Source organism: Denticeps clupeoides, chromosome 10 (genome assembly GCF_900700375.1).
Source record: "Denticeps clupeoides chromosome 10, fDenClu1.1, whole genome shotgun sequence".
Taxonomy (NCBI): Eukaryota; Metazoa; Chordata; class Actinopteri; order Clupeiformes; family Denticipitidae; genus Denticeps; species Denticeps clupeoides.
Window position 1 is genome coordinate 6,316,468 of NC_041716.1, and position 19,896 is coordinate 6,336,363.

Consider the following 19,896-nt stretch of genomic DNA (forward strand, 5'->3'; position numbering starts at 1 on the left):
CAGGTCTGGAACGTGGATTTGGTGGATGAACAGGGAGGGGGCGGGGCGTGGACGTCCAAACGAATCCCAGTTGTGCTATTATGCAAGGGGCGTGGTTTAAGAGAGACCGACCCCTCCCGCAAGCCTCGTTTCGCTCCCGGAGCCCCATGCCAGTCCACCTCAGTTCCGCTGGGTGGCGCTGAGCCACCGCTTTCCAGCTCTCCCCCCCCCAGCCGGAGAAGCGGCATCGCGGCGGCGCAGACCTTCCCCCGCGCTGCAGCGAGCCGCTCCGAGTCAGAAACAGCCCCCGCCGAGGACGGGAGGGATGCAGCCGGGAACGGTGGCTCGTCTCGGGCGCCCGGGATCGTTTCTCCGCCGCTGCTGCTGCTGCTGCCGGTCGGTGTTGAGCGGAATGGCAACTCGGCGACGCGGCGAAGTTTCGGCCACGGAGAAGTGAAGAGGAGCAAGTTTCACCGTCGCGGAGGATCGTTCCCCGTCCCAGAAAACATTCCGAAAAGCCGGAAAAATCCTCACCCGGAGCTCTAAATATTCTTCATTTTTTTTTTTCATAAACACACACACACACACACACACACACACACACAGACACAAACAAGCATTTTTTTTTATTTCTGGGGAGGTGGGGAGAACTCTCATGTCAGGGAAAGGATACTTCGCTCCTCGCCTCTTTATTTCCCAGCATGGAGCGGACATGAGACGCGGCTTCTCGCTGGAATAAACCGACACCGCCGCACCAACAGGTACGGGTTCGAACCTCCGACCCAACTGCACACTGCGTTTGGGAAATTGTCAAGGGGCGGGCGGGGGGTTTCGTCGGTGGCGCCCAAACTTATTTCTGTATTCCAGTGTACAAAATGCATAATATACACGTGAATGTGAGCGAATTATTGTGACGGAAAATAGGAATCATATTTTACGGCGCAGGCAGCCGTTTCGTTTTCAGAGGCAGGAAATGAAATAAGGGGAATTCGGAAACATTGGCAAGGTTTTTATATATGTATATATATTATAAATATAATTTTTATATATATATATTTTTTCAAGCGCATTGCGCGCATCTCGCTTCTGCGCTCCGACTTGTCCGCGGATTCGAACCCCGGTGCGCTTCTTGTCTTGCAGTGTGGAACGTTGCTGGGGGGGGTGTTGAGGGTTTTTTTTTATACACACATATCGTTTAATGTCTATGTTTTATTTTATTTATTTTTTTACTACAGCATGCACTTTTAAGAAAAGAGAGAGAGACGGTTATGTTGAGAGCCCACACCCGACTCGAGAAAAATATATATTATTACGATGGAATATTACAAAAAAAAACAAAAAAAAAACACTCTGTAACTGGAAGGAATTTCTTTAGGTGGAACCCCGCAGCCCCATACACGCAGACATCCCATAATACACGAGACGGGGTGTTCCGGCGGAGAGTCTCCGTGACGCACCCGACCGTGGCCAGTAATTGCCACGCAGAATGAGTTGGTGTGGGGTTTACCAATCAAAGCGGCGAGCGGAGGAGAGCTAATCATGTTTGGAGACATTCCGACCACACTCCTCTCCTTATTAACTCTCTCTCTCTGTCTCTCTGTCTTTCTGTCTCTCTTACTTCTTAGTCTCTCGGCTCATTCTTCATTCAGCCCAAGCCCCTGTCCTCTCCACGCGTCTTTATTCCTGTTTTCCTTCCTTCGCCATTCCGGGGGAGGGTTCCAGCTCTGAAGGAGGCCGTGGCTCCTTGTTCCTCCCCTCCGTCTCCCTCCTTCTCTTCCTATTCCCGCTCTCCTCGTGCGCTCTGTGACAAGTGACCGATTATGTTGTTATACGGGTGGCCGTGGGTGGCCGTGGGAGCCGGCCCCGCAAGCAGGCAGGAAAAGTTTCCGGTCATTTCCCAAGGCCTTGCTGATGGAGCCCCGCCCGCCGCGGGTGCAGAGGGCCCGGCAAATGTTACATCGATGTTACATAAGCGCACGTCTGAGCGGCGATTTGCGATGCGGGGTTCTGGCCAGGAGGTTAAATTCCTGTGCAGAAGTCGTCTCCCTTCATCTGGTCCCGCTTGTGGTCTGGCTGTCCGCGTAACGGACTTGGCAGAAGTGTCGCGGCAGCTCGAAGGGTTAAAGTGTCTTGCTCAGGGACACAATGGTGGTAAGTGGGGTTTGAACCTGGGTCTTCTGGTTCATGGGTGAGTGTCTGACCCACTAGGCCACTACCACCCCGTACCCGAGCATAGGGACATTCTAGGACGATGCTGCAGTTCTGCCGTGTCACTCTCAGGATGGCATATTTTCTTAAGCCCTAAATCATTATGAGTGGATCGAGTGACGGAGGAGCTGATGATCGGGGTTATAAAAAGACGCCGGACGTCCCCTGGGACGCGCCTGTCATTAGCCGCTCCTTACGTCCATTAGAAAGCACACTACTTTCACGTTGCTTTCACTACTGTCCCCTGGGGACGGATGTTGGAGGGAGACAGCCCCTCCCACGCGTCTCTCATCTCTTTACCTACCAGGGCGGGCGCTGAATGGGACTCGTCTGGGTTTTCTGGTCCCTGTCCCCTGAAGTCCGACGAAGATTTCACTCATTTAGTCAGGTTTCCATGCGAATGCTGTAACGAGGAAGCATTTTCTGAGCTCAGACCAGTGATGTAACACAAGGGCTTCGAATATATTATTAAAACGTCTGTTGGTGATGTCACTTGGGTCTCTGCGTTAACCTGTAGACAACCAGTTTCCTACTTTAGTCTTTTAAAATACTTGTAATTTCTGAATGTCTGCATGGTTTTTATAAATAAATATATATATATATATATATATATATATATATATATTTATTTATAAAAACCATGCAGACATTCAGAAATTACGTATATATATAAATACACACACACAGACACAAACCCACACACACACACACACACACACAGACCAGTCCCTCCTGCCTTGCTGCTGTTAACGGTCAGCGACCCTTAAAGAAAAACACACATAAATATATATGCAAATCTGTTCTTAATGACACACCCACGCATCGGCACACAATCCGGCATGCACTGTTCAATGCTTCGGTGGGGGAGTGCTGAGCCAGAAAGGTCGTTCCTGGAGTCCTCGGTTAAAGCCGGACGACGCCTGTACACAATGCCCGAGACCGTTAACAAGACGAAGCGGCCATGAAAAGGCGGCTCTCGCTTTAGCGCTGATAGACATGTGACCTTTGAGAGTTGACCGAGCGTTCTCTTTCGCACCGAGTCATCCTCCCGCCTCAGATCTCCTGCACTCCTTCACCACGACGGTTCCATGCTAAACGTCTGATTAGTAGTGCTGGATGTGCGTCGCCGAGCGGTGAATCGCTGTGGCTTTTCTAATTGGCTGGCCAGGCTTTGCGTTTGACGGCCTGTTGCCTCCGCTTTCGAAGTGAGAGACAGTCACATGCCTGTAATGGCTGGAAATAGACAAGTGTTTTGGCGGGGAGTGTCATCATAGTGTTTAATATAATAAGCAGATCTGATTCTACGCGGGAGTTTGGTTTGGGGTAACTGTACACAGTATATGGTAAAGATGTAATCATATGATTTTATTCTACATCCTAAAGTTAAATGAATAAAAATGGCCTACTATATTATTAGCCCTTTTGAACAGAGTTAGGCTAATGGAACTTTTATATATAAAAGTTTTATATATAAAATTCAAAGCACTTATGTAAATCACTTTTTTGTAAATCTATTTTTGAGGCTTTGGTGTAATAAAATCACCCGTTATTTAAAACAATTTTTCTATTGAGGATTTACCACAAGGGGGCGATACTTTTTTTAATTGGCTGTCTATTACAGTAGCTTTTGGAGTCCACAAAAGGGGATGTCGCTACAGATGTTATATCTACCAGAAATGTGACTTTAGCCTCCATACATTTTTATTTGCATTTTCAAAAGTGTATGAAGGTGTATTTCAAAAGGATTGCACAGCATTTCTTGGAATGAATGCAATATGGTTAATGTTGAAACACATTTTTAGCTCCTTATCAGTTTATTCAAGCACACAAAGACATGTGTTAGTCCTTTAGAGCAAGGATTTTTTTTTTTTGTTACTAGGTCATTACTAATGGTACAGGTTTCCCACGGTATGGTTTTAGGGCCACAGTTTTGGTATATTTTTGGTACGTTGGCGCTTAAGGAGAACAACGCGCTTATCTGAATATCTGAATGCATCCAACATTTGAAGAGTTGTTGTTTTTGCTGCGGTTTGTGACAGATGTGAAATGCACCTTTAAGACACGCTGTGCTATGTGGTGGGGCGCAGCTATCAGCCTGCACTTGCACTGGGACTGGGCAGCCTGTAAGGAGCTCCGCTTGTATTTTACTTTCTCCATTGAACAGGGCAGGAACAGTAAGGAATGTGTGAGACCTCCGCATTGTTTCATGTCTGAACATGTAGAGTCGTTCAACCGGGCAGAGTAGGGTTAATAAATGGTGAGTAAGATTGAAATCCCAGCGTCTGCATGATGCAGAGTGTGGGAGTGAGGTTATTTCTTGCTCCACCAAAACTCTTTGTGATCTGCTGTTATGGTTCTCCTGTTGTCCCAATTGTAATTCACTTAGTAATAATAAATGGCAGAACCTTGTAATAAGTTATCATTATGATTTCACGTGGACTATGCACAAGACAGGTTCACTCTTCTCACTTGATAACTGGATAGTTATTTATCCATTAGCCTACGGCCCACTTTTTCTTCTCGCACGGCTTGAGGCCATAGGAGATGCTCATCATAGCCCAGAATAAGAGCGCTAGCAATAGCGCCAGCTCTGTTATTTCGGTCTCGACTGCTGTCTTCACACTCTTCACGCAGACCGGTGGCGTAAGTGTTGATTAAAGGCTGCATATGCACCTCAACATATTTCCAGTCTGGCACACGGTGAAATCATCTACCGGGAGGTTAAAAAAAAAAAAAAATCACGTTTTAAAAAGAGCTTGTGAACCCTTGACACACATGCCCATGCAGACCACAGCTCCGCAGGATTCTCATGTACTCTTATCTTGCCTTGCGATGGTTTGCTCCGCTGGGGACCTGGTGACTCAGGAAAATTGATAAAAACCTGAGATGGTGGCTAAAAATGAATTTACCGGCAGTCTCGCACAAAACAATTACTTCTGCCGGAGTCCCCAAGTCCCCTTCATCCCAGCCACGACTGCAGAGAGCGACGAGAGATCTGGGAAGCAATATCGCCTGTTATTTTGGCCTTCACAGACAGACACATTCTCCTACTCTGCGATGCGCACATGTCGCCATTGTTTGTGAAGGCCAACGAGCAATGTTTGTGAGGTCTTGGCTTGATAGAGACTCCTCTCTGGGCAGAAGAGTGTATTTCATTAAAACGTTAAAGTTGTGTTTGGCTTAAATGAAACGTGCAGCCCTGAGCGGCCTTGTGAGGAGCAGTTCCTTTTGTTTGTTATGCATGCAAATCATCAGGAGCACAGCAGTGTGCCATATCCTAGATGCCTTAGTTAAGAGCTAATTACACAATAAGATGGACTTATTTTTTTTAAATGGTGCTCCCTTACTCCATTTTTCAGAAGTAGACTGGCCCACTTTTGAAAAAACATGAACACTCTCTGCTGTAGGAAAGTCTCCTCCTTGGTCCCGGGATCATTGGAGACCTCCTGGAAGGTTGCTTCTCTGCGGGCGCACGCTCAGCCTAAACGAGCACCTCAGTGCCTAATTACCCGCTCGCTGGCTGCACTACTGTCAGAGATGTCCACCCACCTCCCCGAAAAGACAGACCGGGGAGGCATCAGACATGAACAGGACACCTCCCCTCTCTGAGGACCATGGCCTGCAGCAGTAGCATCTGTGAACACTTACATAAACTCTATCTATCTACCTACCTACCTACCCACCCACCTACATGTCTGTCTGTCTTCTATCTATCTGTCCGCCCGCACGCCCATCCATCCATCCATCCATCCATCCATCCACCCACCCATTACCTACATGTCTGTCCGTCCGTCCGTCCATCCATCCATCCATCTATCTATCTATCTATCTATCTATCTATCATATGCATGTCTTACCCACTAGGCTACTACAATCCTTTAACACACATGTAATATAGTGTTCCATGGGAGTTTCTCACCGCCTGGCAACATGATCAGCAAACCTGACCTTGCACAGACAACACAAGCGAACACAAAATGGTGCACATTTTCCAATCGAGCGCATGCTTTCATATCCGTCTTTCAGCCGGCAAGGAAGTGGCGCCCAGTAGTTTTCCCAGCCAGTGAGCAAAGCGAGCAGGTGTCGCAACGTCAGGCCGACACCGTTGCTGCTTTGTTTAAGGTCACTGAGGAGAAATGGGTGCTTGACAGTTAGTCGTCTTTGGTGTATTACTGCTCGGCGCCCCAAGGAGTGCCACTGCGCTGCGTTTGATGGTAGACTCTCCCTGTCAGCGGAAGACAGAGTAATGAAGAAGCCCATCGCAGAAGACGCGCGTTTCCTCTCACTTGCCGTATGCAGACTGCTGACGCTCAGCTGAAATGCTGGATATCATGTTCCTTTTAATGGATTTGCATTGTGTTATGTGTGTGTGAGTGTGTGAGTATGTTCACATGTCACCATGCATAGTCGCCTTTGGAGTCCCTTTCTCTACCTGTTCTTAAAGGCGGCTCCTGTGCTTCTCCGGTTTATCCCACTGTAGACAGTTCCACAAACCGAAGAAGAACTTAGAATGTGTTTTTGAAGGGTTAAAATATCCACCTTTTTCAAACATCAAACATCAAACAACTTTCAATCTTATATGGGCCAATAGTAAGGACAGAAACCTTTCTTAAGGTAAAGTGCTAAATTTGTGGCTATGTTGGTGGCCTAGCGGTTAAGGACGCGACCCCGTTATCAGAAGGTTGCCGGTTCGAATCCTGACCCGCCAAGGTGCCACTGAGCAAAGAACCGTCCCCACACACTGCACCTATCATGGCTGCCCACTGCTCACCAAGGGCGATGGTTAAACGCAGAGGACACATTTTGTTGTGTCACTGTGTGCTGTGCTGCAGTGTTTCACAATCACTTCACTTACAAAATGCAATTTTTATGAAACCGTAAAAATGAAAAGAAGGAGAACACAAGTTACATGGTCAGATCTTGAAAATAATTTATTTTAAAATGTCAAACCAAGGTCGAACACAACCATATGCATTTTCTCCATATTACTCCTTTTTTAAAAAAAGTTCCGCATAAAAAAATGCATGGATGCGGCTTGAAAGTTCTTATGCACATTTGAATCCTTTTGAATGATGCTGAACCCAATGGGCATGCAGATTAGCATAATTTCATAGAGCAATTTATGATATTTTGTTTAACTTTAAGCATTGACTGTCTCCCGGATGAATGGTAGGTTTGTCACCCCAGCAGAGGCTGCGTTAACGTATACTTTTCAGAAAACATGAGACTGACTGACCATTTGTGTAGGATTCTGTTCACACGTTTGTGTGAAACTGCTAGTGATGCAGGCTGAGACGGTTCTGCATTAGGCCAATGTTGGTACCTCCCACCACACTACAGAGCTGAGTAAACCCTCGTGTGTATGAACCTGCGCAGGGTCTCGTTACTCATAGTTACCCATGCCGCGAGGCTTTTTTTTTCTGGGGAGGGGTTGGAATGTCCAGGAGGGGGCCAGAACTCCACAGTCGACAGTAGTCAGCAGTTACTGGGATTTTCCCAGGTTCCCTTTCGTCTCCAACCGGGTTTTGTCACTCAATCCATTTTCTCTCTCTCTCTCTCTCTCTCTCTCTCTCTCTCTCTCTCTCTCTCTCTCTCTCTCTCTCTCTCTCACATCCTCTAAAGTCCATTCCCCCTGCCTCAATCTGTACGGGACCCCACTGACTCCTGCTCGAACCCTTGTTCCTAAGATGCCATGCGCCGTTGGTGCGTTTCCTCAACCATGTAGAACCAGGTTCCTCACCAGGCAATTAGTGGCTTCTAATGGGGCACGTGTCTATTCTGATTTTTTTATATTTCAGGCCGGAGTTGAAAGCGGTGTATTTGTAGAAAAAGAACAAACAAACAAAATCTGAATTGGATTAAAAGGGTACAAAAGCAGCCAGGAAAGCAATTAATTTAACAGCCTTAGCTCTGCTGCGGCGTTTGAAGTTAGCACTGAAAGGTTTTTTTTTTATGTTTGTGTGTTTTCTAACTGCATTAACAAAGCAATCAAAGAACTATTTCTTTTTTTTTTAGTGCTTTTGAAAAAGTGAAAGTGAAAGGCTGTACAGTACGGACGCCTGGCCCGTCTTGGGAGACGTAGGCTGTCCGATGTCATTATTCTTAGGGAAATCAAAGGAAGGAAATGCAGATGAAGTAGCACTTTGTTCCCAAAAGCAATCGGAAGAGAGGGTGGACAGAGGTCACACTTGCAATTTTTTCTTGGGGGGATGTGGGTTTGAACGCTTTAAAACAGGCGCCTGTCCATCCAGTCGGATCATTGGCCTGACTGCCCGGAACAAAACCGTGTCCTTGCACCCGACCTATTGCCGGGGCTTTGCCTGTGGAAAGAGAAAGAATTTGCATTTCTGGAGGTCACGCATCAGACCTACACCCTCCAGCGTTTCGCCAACCGCGCCGTTAAAGGCAGAGCTGTAATTCTACCACGTTGTCTCATACAGAGTTTAGTGGAGTACAGTTTATTAGTCAAACACACACACGCACACTGCCGCTGGAAAAGGACATTCCTGACATATGCATGTATGCCCTGCCTCTGATTCTCTGTGGCCGTGGGGATGAAAGGAAGCCCAGTAGAAGACCAGGGGGTCGATACATTTTCCTGGTCAGTATTGAAACTGCTCGCTCTTGCCCTTTCTCTCTACCTCCACTATTGGCAAATAAGGAACAGCAGAGAACCAGGCACCAGACAGCATGCCCCTCCACAACCCGGAAGCCACCAGCGTCCCGCAATGTTTTTTTTTTTTTTTTTTTTTATCACTGGGTGACCCTATTAAACGGCCTCTCTGCAGGCGTTCTAGAACCAGCGTCTGAAAGTGAAAGTTTGAAAGTGTAGTCATTGTCACATGAGATACACAGCAGCACAGCACACGGTGCACACAGTGAAATTTGTCCTCTGCATTTAACCCATCACCCTGAGTGAGCAGTGGGCAGCCATGACAGCAGTGTATGGGGACGGTGCTATGCTCAGTGGCACTTCAATGGCACCTTGGCGGATCGGGATTCGAACCGGCCTCTGATTATGCGGCCACTTCCTTAACTGCTAGGCCAGAACTGTGGTTCTGTCGGTGTCCTATTACGCCCCCATGTGACATACACACACAGGTCACTAAGGATAGATAGATAGTTACATAGACAGACAGACAGACAGCTAGAGAGATAGATAGCGACTTACAATCAGTCCCCCTTTGAGACATCTAGGTGTCTCTAATAAACTGGCCAGTTTCACCATTGCAACCTCAGCTCAAAGCTAAGACACATAACATTAATGATTCCTGGTGCTCACAGACAGTGTTTGAATTTGAATTAATAGGGATGAAATTTTCCCATTCCTCACCTCTTCTCCACGTTTCCAACTTTTATTTGTCCGGACAGCCCGTCATTTACAGCTCATGTCATGGGGAAAATGAATGCCGACTGGCTTCACTGAATCTCTGTCCCTGTTTCGAATTTGTGGCACCTTGTTTTCCCATCTGAGGGGAACCCAGAGGTTCATCTTTAGTTTGTCTTGCAGTTCTCCGGTGCACACTGTCTGGGCTCGTTGTCTCTAGCTATCGCCTCCTCTCACCCCCCCCCCATAAAAAAAAAAAGCACTGATCCCCCGGAGGAGCCTTCACCTCACACCAAAGCACACATAGTTCTGGGCTACATCAGTGCAGTCTGAATTCTTTATATTGTAGAAGAACAAGGAGAGAATTCAAAGCAGTGCCTTTGCTTATTGTGAGAGTGTCTGTGTGTTTTTTTTTTTTTAAAGCTTTAGAGACCTGTATACCGTCCAGACTTCACATTCTTTATGCATTTATTTCTGCATCAGTGCATAGTTGAGCAGAATCAGAATAACATTGGATAAAGGGGGCAGTGAAGAAGATTTTTATAATCTGCGGTCTTCTTTGTATAATTATAATGTAGAGACAAGTCAAGATTATCATTTTCCTGAAGCTGCATACTGTGCTGTGGCTTTCTTGTAATTTTTAGTTCAGCTCATTTCCTTGGTTGGACAGTAAAAGCTTGACTCTGGGAATTACCTCTGGATTTATTCAAATCCTAATGATAGTGCTTGTTCTTTTAGCTGAAGTTCTATAATTGGTCCATTGACCATATTATTCAATTTCTGCATTTTATTAATGCAGTAATTCTTTGGAAAGAAAAAAAATTAATGGGCAGTCTAGGCCTACTGACAGGAAAGTCATGTCTTTCATGATTATAACCTAGCCTAATTATAACTGGCAATCTAATATTTACCCTATACAATGTTATAGTCTGAAAAGTCTATGTCCTCATGAAGACATGTATTACATGTATTACAGTGCATCAACTGTAAAATATACAGAGAAATTTCAAAATAATATTAAAATAGCTGTAAATGGATGAAAAGTGCCCTTCATGCACACTGTAACGATTTTGGCATCAAAAAATCTCGCAGCGTGTGCATATAAATTCTGCCAATTCATAACACCCACCCCTCCCCGTCCTGCCACATATCGGGATTGCACATAAATTAATTATTAATGCATCACAGATTAATAATTAACCGCAGAGTTATCAGAGTCAGGCCCCAGCTGTTCTCTCATCAGCTAGAAACCAGCAGATATTGTAAAAAAAAAAAGAAATAAATAAAATAAAAAGAGATAAAAACGTTTCCTGAGCCCCCATGCCTCACAGGGGGTTATCTCCAAATTGGCTTTTCTGCCGCAGGTTCTGTGCTCGTGATTTACTGTTTTCGGCCCCTTATCAAATCCGATTTTATCATTAAAACAAAAAAAAAAAAAAGAAGAAAATTGCTGAGCTGCAGCATGTCAAGACATGATCAGATAGGATGGTGATTATTAGAGAGGATCGGTCACGACCGCAATCTGCATATCAGTGGCTGAAAAAAAGGCTCTTTGCTTTATCTATCTATTTTCTCTTTTTATTTTTGGAAGGTGCTGTAAGCCATCCGGCGTTCCGCATCCACAACTGTGGTCACCTGCGTTTCCCCCAGCCCTGGCCTGCATGCACCCACTCCTTATTTTAAAATCTCCACCTCTATTATTGATGCCGTGCATCAGCCAGCTCCTCTTCCACCGTGCCTATGGATGGCCAAACCCGCAGTCCGGCCTGACCCGGCACTTTCCGTGGTTGTTGTTTATTGTTCTCTCTCTGTTTTCTTTCCCCCCTTTTTAACCCGCCTCTTTGTCTTCGCTGGGACTGGCGGGAGTGAGGGCGGCGGTGCTGGAGATGCCAGAGTGGGTTTTCACTGGACCCTGGAGAGCAGAGCTGAAAGGATGGAGGAAAGGAAGGGAGGGAGATGAGTAAGCTTTTAGTGGGCTGAGTTTGGGCGTGAGTGTGAAAAAAGGATGTGAGCTTCTTGTCCTCTGCACTCCTCACCCCCACTCTCCTCATCTCTATTCTTATTTTCTCTGCGCCACTTAGGGCTAGGTTCCAAACTTCTCTGATTTTGTGGTACCAACCAGAGTGCTCCAACAAGGGCTGGGTAAATACAGTGTTGTGAAAAAGTATTTGCCCCCTCTGTGATGCCTTATTTTTTCCATGTTTAGTCACATTTAAATGTTTCAGATCATTTTCTTTGCAACCATGCACCACGATCTATGCTCAACAACTGTTTCTCCCTCATGAAAATCTAATCCAATCTGTAGCTGATTATTGGCTCTCACGTATTTGCTATCATGTGATGCGTCATGCCATACAGGCCAGATGGAAAACAAATGTCTATAAAACTGACTGGGGTTGCGCACAGGGTTGCTGACCGAAAACACAAAGTTGATCGTGTGGGTTTTTACAATATCTGCATCATAACAAAACAAAGCCAAGCAAAGCGCAAAGCTCTGTTAGTGGCACTGCCGGAAAACTGTGTCACATATACTGTACACGGAATACTGTTGCTCAGTGGAGTATCCAGTATGACAACTTGATCACGAGTGTTCAGTTGCATGTTACATTTTACATGACCCCCCCACAATGGGCTGTTTAATCCACAACGATCATTTCCTACAGGCACGGTGGTGCTTAAAACATAATTTATTTTTTTTTTACAGTACAAATAACAGAGAAAAAAATATTAACACGTATTGCTTTCATGACATTTTAGTAAGAGTTCCATCAATGGCAGAAAGTGTCAGTCATGTCACCACACTGGCAGAAAAAGAAAAAAAGGCCAAATAGTGGCGTTTTTGTTGAGAAAATGTTCTAAATGGCCACTGAAATTTTTTTTTTATGTATGTATGTAGATATATACACACCCACACACACACACACACACACACACACACACACACAACACTGCTTTTTTAACCAATTCTGCAGTTGCTGAAGCTTGGATTTCCTTATCATAAAAAGCAGAACCTAAATATATTTATTGTTTCTCATGACATTCATTTTTTTTTCATAGATGTGACCAAGCTAGTAATAAAAATGTCCAACATTTTTAAAGGATATTTTGGTATAATAGATATATTTTCACAAGTAGCAGTTATTGTCATTTACGTCTCTGTAATAATCCGCATTGTAACCACTTTGACCTTGAGGTGAGGACCTGATGGGATTTTCCAGGCCTCATTTCCTCTGTGTTTATGTGTAAGGGTATTTAAACTGTGGCCGGTGTAAGGGTTTGTAGCCTACCGACCACCCTCTGTTCATAAAGTCAGCAGTGAGCAGGGCCAACAAAAAAATAACACTGCACTTAGATGTTACCCCACGCCAGGGGGAGGTCTGCAAAATAAATAAAAAATGGAGGCAACCTGGCTTCCAAAATTCTTCCACCAGGTCAAATTATTAAAGAGGCGTGTAAGCAAATCTTATTTAAAAGCCAGGCCGCTCCTGCCTTTCCCCCCCCAAGTCTCTTTCTCAGGTCAATTTCCAGGGGACCCATGTTGCTTTCATAGTCATAATAAAAAAGGCTGCGTTCCCCCAGGTCCGTGAAGCGTGCCGGGCATGGATGTGTCATGAAAGATTGATTCACCCGGCGTTCACCGGGAAAGACGCGGATGCTGCATTGTGCCGAGCACAATAGATTTTAGGAGGATAAATCAGTCACCTTTCCCTCTCTGCTCAGGTGGATATTAATATTCTTCTTGGTTCTGGAAAGAGTTTGATCGGAGCCTGGATGGAGATCCATTTCACTGTGAAATCCACCCAGAAAAGGGAACACAAGACTATTTTAGACAGAACAGGGGTCAAATATGTGACCCGTAGTCTGATTCCACTCCCAGCATTGAAACCTGTAACACACAATGTAAAAGGCATTTTTGAAATGGGGTTTCAAAAAGGGTACCTTTACAATTTTGCCAAATTTTTCAGTCTCCCATAAACGGTATTGGACACACATCAGGAAGCCAGTACCAATAAACAGGAAACACTACTGTATATTTCAAATTTTATATTCCAAATTTCATGCATGTTCTGTCTAACGATTGTGTTATAGTTGTTAATAAATTGAAGGTTAAAAAAACTTTTGGTATCTTGAAACTTTTATAAACTGGTAGAAACTTTTCTTCTATTTGGTCATTCACGCAGAAATCAGTTAAATAACTTAAATAACATTAGTTTACCACTTCATCCAGATAAATGCTCATCTACGTTCTCGATGAACTACATATATTTAGGGAAAGTGATTGCCTTTATGCAAGCACACAGTGCTCACAACAAAACGTGTCCTTTGCATTTAACCAGCACCCTGAGTAAGTGGGCAGCCTTGAAAAACGCCCACATATGTGTGTGTAGGGATGGTACTTTGCTCAGCAGTAAAAGAGAGGCATCTGAGGATATGAGGAAAACTTAAGATGTCCTCCAAGATAACGTGAACACTTAACCCAGCCATGGTCTGGGTCTATCTTTTACAAATCAGACGTTATCGTGCCATCAAAGTGGAGGGATCCATCTGAAAGCAGATGTTAAAGTCTATTGTGGCATGACGGGCAGCTGTCTGTGATGGGCACTGATTAAAGTGAAAGATGTATGAGACGAGGAGAGCAGCGGCCCCTTTTGAGGCTCCAGACAGATTTCATAGTAGAAGGAATCCAAAAAAAAAAAAAAAAATCACCCCCATCCTATACATTCTTTTGATACATACAGTACATGCCAAAAGTTTGGACACACCTTCTCATTCACTGTGTTTTCTTTATTTTCATGACCATTTACATTGGTATATTCTCACTGAAGGCATCAAAATTATGAATGAACACATGTGGAGTTATGTACTTAACAAAATGTGGAGACCTGAGTGAAGGCAAAGGGGCCAACAAGTGCTAAACACCTCTGGGAACTCCTTCAAGACTGTTGGAAAACCATTTCAGATGACGACCTCTTGAAGCTCATGGAGAGAATGCCAAGAGTGTGCATTTTTGTTACTCAAAATCTATACCAAATGAGAATTGCTGGTGTCTTCCTCTTGTAAGTCGCTTTGGATAAAAGCCTCTGCCAAGTAAAGTAAAGTAAAGTAAAGTAAAGTAAAGTAAAACACATTGAATAAGAAGGTGTGTCCAAACTTTTGGCCTACTGTATATATAGTTTCAGGATGCAATATGAGTTTCTTAAAGTATGTAACTTCTATTGCATTATTCTATCGTTTTTATTCATTATTCTCTGCATTGTCACGGCTGGTGCTGCTGGTCTCCCAGCCTGCACCAGTCAGCCTAACAATAGGTCTCTAATCATGTAGGAGTCCATGATTGGAGCCCTGTTATATAAGGAAGGAGAATGCAGCAGGACAACGCTGCTGCATTAATGTGGACTCACCCTTGTGTGAATGTTGGTTTTGTTCGTGGTTTATGGTTTGAGGTTTGAGTTTCCGTTTCGTTTCTTGTATGTTAATAAATCCCTGTTTTTTTTTCCAAGATGTCCTTCTCCTGCGCTCCCTTCACCCATCAGTCCTCAGTTGTGACACATATATTCAGTGTAGGTATATGTTTGTGTTGTTATATCTTTTTGTAAGAATGGTTCTTATATATTATTACATAAACTATTTCCCTAAAATACAATATACATTTTCTTTTTAGTTACTGAGGGTGTGGGAATGGGTAGTTGAATATTTATAATACACCTTATATAGTTGTATATTATCTAAGATTCTCCAAAAAAATTTGAATTATGGTCGTGTGTGTTAAACCAGAATTTTAACCCTTTCAAAAAAAAAACAAAACAAGTACACCTCTATAAAACGTGGAAAAATGCGTCTATTAACTCAGAATGGAACATTTTATAGGTGCAATGGTGTTTATTTGCAGTAATGAATATGGAGATTGTGTATTATGTATATTGGGTGCTTCGTGGACGGTTTTGAGCAGGTGATTATTTTTTAAATTATTTTCCCTCTCCTTAAACGTGACACATTTGTTTAAAGAAATGAGACCCTATTTGAATATTTTTTATGAATACATTATGCCTCTGTTGCCTTTTTCTTAGCTGAGTGTAATTTATTTGGAAAGATTGTGAGCTTTTCATGGTATTTTATTATAAGATTATTTATAAGATCTAATTTACTAAATGCCTAATTAAAAAATGCACATTTGTGTGTCCCCAGAGTGCCCAGTTTATGACTCGCTTTAGACTAGCCTTAGCAATTTTTGCAATACAGTCTCTCCTTTACTCCCAGGCTTCTCCCACTGGGAGAACTGGTCCAACTTAGGGTGCATAATGGTTGCTGACAGACTGAAAAGTGCTGAAGTGCAGCGTTCAACTCCACTGCTGTATTTGCTGTATGTTGCGATTATGGCTAGTTTTGCCCAAACAGCTGAAAATTGAGTATGATTTTTAATTTTAGCTTTTTGTTTTTGCATTTTCGAGCATGTCCTCAGAACAGTTGCCCCGGTTTGTGAACCCTTTTCATTTGTTCAGCTTCATCATGCCCTGGCACTTTTGGGATGGGCTTTAGCTGTGGACATACGTGGACTCAGAATCTGGCCTGGTCCCTGGTGGCAGACCGCAGGCAGTTAGCCGCAGGCTGTGTGCTCCATGGCTTGAGGGGAGAGGAGTCTTTAACGAGTTTCTGAACGCTGACACACTCACAATCCAAAGACTAACTGCCCGTACATGGGCGAGGCCTTAGTGAACCGAACATTACCATCCTTCATTCTGCACAAAATTAACGTGACTATGCAGGTATAAGCAGATAAGTTCTGATGGACTCAACCCCCTGGCAAGACTGCACATGCAGGAAAATAAACACAAGCTTTATTACTTATTCATTAAAAGAGCAAACTAGCCAGATAGTACTTTAAAGCATTCAACTGTAATTTCATAGAATTTACGATATATAAACACATAAATGCCCTATTGCAATGGTGATGTACTATTATACACTATTATGCATGAATGCTTGCAAATATGGGCAGGTCAAATCATTCCATTTGCAGGAAAACACACATGGACTTCATTGCATATAACTAAAAGTAACACACACTTTGCAAATATTGCAGTTAGAATTTATTTCAATTCCATACTGAACACATATACACATAAATATACATAGGCACCTTCATATGCATATGACAATGCATATTTATAGTATCTTCTGCATATTTAGTATCTTCTGATGGCTAAAGTAGCTTTGCACTTTTGTATAAGAACTTACATTAGAGCAGATAAACATTTGCATCAGGCTTGTTAAAACCCACAAAATCTACACGCAGCAAAGAGGCAGAGATTTGTGTATGCATCCCTGTGGAGGTAATGATGTGCGTGGAGGTAGGTGGTCCGCTCTCATTTTTAGGCCCTGTCACCCCGGGGTAGCTGACATATCGTACACACCTGTGCCTCATAGCGAGAAATAGGTGACGTGCATAATAACCACGTCTGTCTCTGTCTCCCCGAACACAGCGGTGTCTGTGTTGATGAGCAATGAAAGCCACTCTTTTCTGAAAAAAAAAAAAAAAAAAAACGGCACCAGTCAAGTGCCGAATCCGTGTTAAGCCGCTAGTCTGGCGGATGTGGAATACTGACAAGGCTTTATTACGATACCATATATGAAAACAAATGTGTTTACATGCATGTCGCCGACGTGAAATATAGGCCTATCAAACCCCCGAACATGGGACAGCATTTACATAATGAAACTTTTTCCCCTCAACAATCAGGCTTTCGAGAGGAAGGGCTTCTCTTAATGCTTGATAAATGTCATGCCACAAATGTGTTTACCTCAAGTGGCATCATCGTAATGCTCTTCTGCTCTGCCATTTGTTTTATACTATGGACACACGCGCGAAAAAGAAAAGAAAAGGCGCGCTAAAATGGCTGTGCACGCAACATGAATTATAGAGGGAGCAAAGACGTATGAGCGGGACACACTGTGCATGACTGCGGCATCATATCATCATCCATCAAGCCATGATCCCTCGGGGTAAATTGTTGGATCGGCTCAAATGAAATTTTCTGGGTCACCCATTTTCATCGCTGACATCCAGACCTGACCAGTTTAAGCTAAATAAAGCTTAATATGCATGTACGGCCCTGTTTACACTGGGAAGACAAGCCAAGACACTTCAACATATACCACTGTGTAAGACACATTACACTCACCTAGCGGGTAAGGAAGCGGGTTCAAATCCTGTGCCATCAGCCAAAGAAACATTTCTTGACTATACAGGTTCATACTAAAAGTAGGGCTGTCAATTACCTAAAGGTCCCCTATTATGAAAATTGCACTTTGTGAGATTATTTTCCTTTAAAATGAGTTCCCTCAGCCTGTCTATGGTCCTGCAATGGCTAGAAATGGTGAAACGTATGAAGAGTTCTTTGGCAATTCTAATTCGCCGTTCAGATAGCGGGAGCTCAGAATGTTGGATCAGGTTTTTGTCCACTTGTGTCATCATAATGGGAAAGGTAAAGGGATTTTTTTCAGGAAAAATGCCAACACAATTTCATGTTTGTGCAAAACAGGAAGCGTTGATGACTTAATTTCCAAGAATACTTGCTCACTTATATTAGTGGCTCTTCTCCTCGTCTCGGCTCTCTCCTCCTCATTTTGGACTGGCTCTAAGTGGCACCAAGGCTGAATTTCGGAAAGAGAATTCTAGGACCTACATAAAAGCAAATGAATTAATAATAGGGGATCTTTAAAAATATAGCATATTTACCACAATCATTAATCACAATTAAATCCGTGCAAAATGTGTGATGCCACAAATGTGTTTACCTCAAGTGGCATCATCGTAATGCTCTTCTGCTCTGCCATTTGTTTTATACTATGGACACACGCGCGAAAAAGAAAAGAAAAGGCGCGCTAAAATGGTAGTGGTAGGGTGGTAGTTGCCTAGTGGGTAACACACTCGCCTATGAACCAGAAGACCCGGGTTCGAATCCCACTTACTACCATTGTGTCCCTGAGCAAGACACTTAACCCTAAATTGCTCCAGGGAGACTGTCCCTGTAATACTGATTGTAAGTCGCTCTGGATAAGGGCGTCTGATAAATGCTGTAAATGTAATGTAAATGTGTGACTAATTAGTCAAAATGAATTGTGGAAAAGAAAGAGAGTGTGTGAAAGATAACAGTACACCCACAGGCACATGATGAATGAATCGACGGAGGCGCTTTCCATTCACCTTAAATGTGATGACGTCATGTGCTGCTGGTTTCAACAATTGGTTTCTGCTCAATGGCTCCCTGCAAGGCAAACATGCGCACTCTGAAGTGTGACTTCCACACATTTGCTGCATTCGGGGAGTTAATTTGTTTTAACACATTAAATATTTAAACGGTGGTATTTATTGCACATGTGTCCATTGGTAGAATGCTCTCCGAGGTGGAGTATGTTGAGTAATGAGTCATGTTGGAAGCAGTGATGACTCCACACAGAGAGTTCAAGGAAGTCTTATTCCTGTATTCCAGATATATACAATGCCTTGTTGCTATATATTAATAATCATCCACTTTTAAGGTTTAGCTATTTTTACAGGTCTGTTTTGCAGAAAGAGCAGCCTTTTTTTAAAAAAAAAGATTAACAGATATTTTCATAGTAAAACTGCACATCTGTGGCATCAAATAGTTGTTAAACAAATTCAGTTTTTTTTAAATGCAGATTTTCCTTATTCAAGGCCATGGGCATGTGCAGAAAATGGTAAGAACAGGAGAAAAATATAATGCTCCAAAACATTAAAGCAGATCTGAAAAAAAAAACCACTGTTCTGCACACTGTGCATCTATACCAGTGAAACCCTTACAGTGCTGTGGTACAGTTTGCTCCAGAGTTCGGTGTGCGTGTTCAGTGTCAATGCAGTGTGGGGTAGAACGGGGGTCAGAGAGGGTTTGTAGTGCTCCGTGGCTTCTTACAGACTTCTGTAAAGTGCAAACACCAAAAATGCAATCAAAGGCAGTTTTTATTAAAAAATAATGTAGCACTAAGTCATCTGCTTAAGAAGTTATATTTTCTGTGTGTAATGAATTCCAATGAACAGCGATAGATATTTGGCATGGCTGGTGGGCTTGGGAATGCAGGCTGAAACCCCAGAAGGCCTGGTGCGGCGGGTTGCCAGATTGGGCAGGTGGCTGGAATCTGTCTGTGATTAAGGCTGGCTGCTCTGGATTTTTGGGTTGGTGTGTGGCAGAACCCTGGCTTTGCTCCCTGGAGGGAATAACGGGGCCCTTCTGCCACTGTGACCTGCCACTCTCCATGGGTCACTTTTGCCGGGGGCAACACGTGTCAAATTCCAGTGCTTATGGTGCCATCCTGCCCTGGCACTGCCACAGGGTCACATGACAATAGGCTGAATAGACTGGGCA

The 19,896-nt window shown here is 43.7% G+C and overlaps 1 protein-coding gene across 1 annotated transcript in view; it reads left to right on the plus strand.

Moving 5' to 3' along the window:
- Positions 1–247: 247 nt before the first annotated feature.
- LOC114798148 (chemokine-like protein TAFA-2) overlaps positions 248–19,896 on the plus strand; it is a 90,750-nt gene continuing 71,101 nt past the window's right edge. The window contains exon 1 of the mRNA XM_028993587.1: positions 248–740. The gene's annotated coding sequence lies outside the window, so the exon portion shown is untranslated. The remainder of the gene's footprint in view (positions 741–19,896) is intronic.